The sequence below is a fragment of the Pongo abelii genome, chromosome 10 (assembly GCF_028885655.2).
Source record: "Pongo abelii isolate AG06213 chromosome 10, NHGRI_mPonAbe1-v2.0_pri, whole genome shotgun sequence".
Taxonomy (NCBI): domain Eukaryota; kingdom Metazoa; phylum Chordata; class Mammalia; order Primates; family Hominidae; genus Pongo; species Pongo abelii.
Window position 1 is genome coordinate 69,642,144 of NC_071995.2, and position 5,803 is coordinate 69,647,946.

Sequence of the window (5,803 nt, forward strand, 5' to 3'; positions counted from 1 at the left end):
TTACTGCTAATAACTATTATTTTATTATTAAGTACCTTTTAAGTGGATGCTTGTCTGGAAAAGCCAGCCTGTCATAATAGCTATTATAAGGACTTGATCCATGTCAGGTGGTATGTTGGGTGCTTTGTGCAAAATATGTCACTTAGTTAGGATACAAGCCTATGAGATGTGTCTTGTTATCGCTGCCATTTTGTAGATTAAGCAATAGCACAAAGATTTGTTAACTTGCCTAAGATCATTCACGTACTAAATAGGGGAGACAGGTCTCAAGAGACATTTCTTTTAACAGCTACACTAGTGATTTTCAAAGTACAGTCCCTGGGAACTTGTTAGAAACGACAGGCATCACTCCAGTTTTACTGCATCAGAAATTCTAGCAGTGGAGTCCAGCAATCTGTGTTTTCATACAGGCCCCAGGTGATTCTGATGCAGGCTAAAGTTTAAGAACCATTTTACTGACTACAGGAGTAGACCTTAAGAGAGAATTGAACTATCATTCCTAGGGCAAGGGAGAATAGGAAATGAAAAGTGGTTATCCTGAGTCCAGGGTAAAGGGTTGTAGTGGAGGCACAGAAATTTTATTTCATATTTTTAAAAAATGAGTAAAAATGTTGGCTAAACATTGACTAGGAGAAATATTTATAGAATTGGGTAAATATCCTTTTGTATTTTTTTTTACATTTGTCTATAAAAAATTTATGTAGCACATATTTAGAAAAATGTAACTATTCTGTAAACATTCATTGAGTGGATACCTTCAGGGGTAATATAATACAGTGACTGAGCATTCAGATGCTGAATCCAATTAGCCTGGTGCCATGGTTTGAATGTCCTCCAAAGTTTATGTTTTGGAAATTTAATACCCAATGCAAATGTTGAGAGTCGAGATTTTTTTTTTCTTTTATGAGATGATGGATTTATTTATTATCTGGATTGCAGTGATAGTAATGTATACCAACTCGCCTAATTGTATATATTAATTATGTGCAGTTTTCTGTATACCAATTATAACTCAATAAATCTGGCAAACAGATAATTATTTAAAACAAAAATATTAAGAATGTATTTTGAGGTTTGGAACAGATGTAAAAGTAAAATATTTGGGAATAATAGTGCAAATGATGACAAAGAAAAAATGCAAATATGCTGCTATAGGGTTCTTTTTTTGTTTTTTTGTTTGTTTTTAATTTTATTATTATTATACTTTAAGTTTTAGGGTACATGTGCACAACGTGCAGGTTTGTTACATATGTACACATGTGCCATGTTGGTGTGCTGCACCCATTAACTCGTCATTTAGCATTAGGTATATCTCCTAATGCTATCCCTCCCCCGTCCCCCCCATAGGGTTCTTATAATATAGGTGTTGTAGTGTATTATTTAAAGATAGACTGTGATAAGGCTATTTTGTTAATTAGCCTGATTTGGTCATTCTACATTGTAAACATATAGCAAAACATTACATTGTGCTTCATAAATATATACATTTAAAAAAATGTCAACTTTCTTTTTGGATTTAGGGGGGACATGTGCAGGTTTGTTACCTCTGTTATACTGTGTGATGCTGAGGTTTGGGGAACAATTGATCCCATCACCCAGGTACTGAGGAGAATACCCAATAGTTAAGTTTTTTAACCCTCGTCCCCCTCCTGAGAGGTGGGATCTTTAAGCGGTGATTAAATCATGAGGGCTCTTCCCTCATGAAGTGATAAATGCTGTTTATCAAGGGAGTGAATTCCTAATAAAAGGATGACTTTGGCCCCCTTCTGGGCTCTCTCTCACACTCTTGTGCTTTCTTGCCCTTCTGCCTTCTGCCATGGGATGACACAGAAAGAAAGTCCTTACTAGATGTGGCCCCTCAATCTTGAACTTCCCAGCCTCCAGAACCATAAGCCCAATAAACTTACATTGTTTATAAATTACCCAGCCTGTGGTGTTCTGTTATTGCAACATAAAATGAACCAATACACCTGGGTTCCAATCCCAACTCCAACTTTCAAAAGTTTTGCGATCCTGGCAAGTTTCTTTAGTTCCCTTTCTTCAGAGTGCTCATCAGTAAAATGGAGTTGATAAAATCATATTATACTGTATCTGTCAGCAAAGTTCACTTTCCAATTGCTATTGTCTGCATGTTTGTGTCCCTCCAAAATTCATGTGTTATATCCTTATCCCTGAGGTCATGGAATTAGGAGGTGGGGCCTTTAGGGACATGATTAGGTCATGAGGGCAGAACCCTCGTCAACGGGATTAGTGCTCTTGTAAAAGAGACCCCAGATAGACAGCCCTTCCACCATATGAGAACACAGATAGAAGGTACCATCTATGAAGAATGGGCCCTCAGCAGACACTAAATCTGCCAGCTTGGACTTCCCAACCTCCAGAACTGTGAGAAATAAATGTTGTTTATAAGCCACCTAGTTTATGGTATTTTTGGTATAGCATCTTGAAAGAACTAAGACACAAATTAACTATAAAAATAAAAAAACAGTAATATAGGTCATGGAGCTATATTAATTATAGGAAAGGTTTTATTTTCATTGGCGGAATATGCTGTTCCTGTATACCTGATACTTATCTAACTTCTCAAATTTTACATCTCCATTTCATAGTAAGAAAATGATCTAGCTTGATATTCTGGTTAAAACTTGCTAACCACTGAGAGGTTTATTGGAAGCAACAACAAGGAGGTGACCCACAAAACAGAAAAAGAAAAACTTGTACTTTTTACCCAAGACTACCCAAGACTTTTGTCCTAAGAAGAGCAGAATTGGCCCTCTGGGGTAGAGGGCTTTTGATCTAAAGTGGACCAAATGTCATTTCTTCAGATTAACATAATTTTATTTCCCAACATAACTTTATTTCCCAATGGCAAAATAAGAATTCCTGATATGTTGTTTTGTTACAATAATTAGATAAAGATTGTTTAGCTGATTTTACACTCTGCAATCTCTGGAATATTCAGAGATTTTTCTCTGAATACCTTTGTAATAGAAGGAAAATTTAAATATTTTTAATGTATGACTGGAGCTATCTATCCCAGCCAAATTTCAGTGGAGATTGACAACTCTTCTATACAATTTATTTTTCTAATTTTAAGAGTTTATGGACCATACGATGTACAGTGTGTTGGGCTGGTTATGTGCATGGTTAAGTATGGAGAACTGCAGAGAGTAAGGCTGCACAGAGCTGATTAAGAAGCATCAGGATAAAGAGAAATGGATGCAAGCCTATTGATAAAAGGAGTTATCCCAACATTTGGTTATACACATCATTCATTGCTTCTTTGGCTCTAGACCAAAAAAAAAAACAAGTTTTGACATGGGAAAGTCAGTACGCCTAGTAGATATGGCCTGTTTCAAAGAGTAAGTTTGACCACTCTCCAGCAAAACATCCTTCCCCAATTTTGATACAATTATGAATTAAAGAACTGATAAGACTACTCTGCATTAAATTTTTTTGAAATGTAAAGGCAGTCTCAACTGAATAGGTGTTCTTTGCTTTCATACTCCCCTATTTCCCCCATCCAAGCAAGATTAAAATCCATTTCTGATTGGATCAGTAGCCCTAGAAGTAATGTGAATATGGGTGTGAGATCTGCAAGTCACTCACTGTTTCACTCCCTCCTCTCCATAGAGACTAAAGAGGCTCCCAGCTGTATAAACTGCACCTGGAGCTATTGATGAGTCTGGTTGCACACAGCAAAGTGCTTTTCCCATCACTGTAGTAGCCAGGCTCCAAGACAACCTCCCAGTGATCTTCACTCACTGGTATTCACACCATTGTATAATCCCCTCCCATATTGTATTAGGTAGATTTGGTCTGTGTGACTAATAGCATATGGCAGAAGTGATAGTATGTTGATATGGTTAGGTTTTGTGTCCCCACCCAAATCTCATCTTGAATCGTAATCCCCATAATTCCATGTCAAGGAGAAGACCAGGTAGAGGTAATTGAATCATGGGGTTCATTTCCTCCATGCTGTTCTCGTGAGAGTGAGTTTTCACAAGATCTGATGTTTTTATAAGGGGCTCTTCCTCCTTTGCTCAGCACTTCTCCTTCCTGTCGCCTTGTGAAGAAGGTGCCTTGCTTCCCTTTCTCCATCTGCCATGATTGTAAGTTTCCTGAGGCTTCCCCAACCATGCTGAACTGTGAGTCAATTAAACCTCTTTCCTTTATACATCACCCTGTCTCAGACAGGTCTTTATAGCAGTGTGAAAATGGATTAATACATATGTCATTTCTAGGATTAGGTTATCAGACCAAAACTTTTGTTTTCTTTCTCTCTCTCTTAGCCCACTAAGTCTGAGGGAAGCTAGTTGTCCTGTCATGAAACCACTCAAGCAGCCTAGGGAGACATCCATATGGTGACAAACTGTGGCCTGCAAACAACTGTATGAGCAAGCTTGGAAATAGATCCTTCAGCCCCAGTGGAGCCTCAGATGACTGACTGAAGCCCCAGCTTATAGCTTGATTCAACTTCCTAAGTGACCCTTAGCCAAATCACACAGCTAAGCACAGACACTGTGATATGTGTTTGTTACTTTAGGTTGGTAAGTTTTGGGATAGTTATGCAGCAATAGATAACTAATACAATCTTCCTGTGAGTAAGCAAGGAGTTATAGTTCACTTAAATTTCAAGAGCACTTCAATATTTAAAACTTGGGAAGCCAGAAGTATTCCTTAGCATCAGTTTTGGAGTAAAGAGCATTGGTAAGGATGAAAATTAGTGGTTAGTTTTGTGTTTCTGAAACCTGGCAGGCACACACCACATAATGAAACAGTAAGCCTAAAGAAAACTATGCGACTTGTTGCTACTGTATCACAGACATTAAAACAGATGTCCCAGTGATTTGGGACCAATTTCTTTATTCTTTTGTATTTTAAACAATGGAAATCCATGCATTTCTCTCTAGCCTGGAGCAGTGCTTCTCAAATTTTAATGTGCATGAGATCACCTTGGGATCTTATTAAAATGCAGATTCTGATTCAGTGGGTCTGGGTAGGGCCTGAGACTCTGCATTTCTAACAAGCTTCCAGATGACCCTGATGCTGTAGATCCAGAACCACACTGAGCGGCAAAGGCTTAGATCACTGTAATCTTTTTAGCACATTCCCTACACCAGGGAAGCTCCAACTGAAAAAGCCGTATTTTCTTTTCATCTCTTTGCAAGTGCCATCCCATCCATCAATACTAGTTTCCAAACCTTTATTGTAACTTTCTTTTGCCAAATAAAGGTTCAATTATTCCACTTTTTGTCTTTACTTGTTCTTCCTCTAGTGAAAAGTTTTACCAAGCAATGAGACCCCACCACTAATAAGTCGTTTTTTTCCTTTTTTGACAGAGTCCTGCTCTGTCACTCAGGCTGAACTGCAGTGTCACAATCTTGGCTCACTTCAATTTCCGCCTCCTGGGTTCAAGCAATTCTCCCACCTCACCCTCCTGAGTAGGTGGGACTACAGGCGCAAGCTGCCATGCCCGGCTAATTTTTGTATTTTTAGTAGAGACAAGTTATGCAGCAATAGATAACTAATACGATCTTCCTGTGAGTAAGCAAGGAGTCATAGTTCACCATGTTGGTCAGGCTGGTCTCGAACTCTTGATCTCAAGTGATCTGCCCACCTCAGCCTCCCAAAGTGCTGAGATTTACAGGCATGAGTCACTGCACCTGTCCATCTTTTTCTTATTATTATGAAACACTACCCTAACCCACATTTCCAAGCTTTCTATCCTCAAATAGCTTCTACTATCTCACATCTCTTACGGCTAAGCCCTTTACTAGTATGCTCTTATTTTATCCTGACA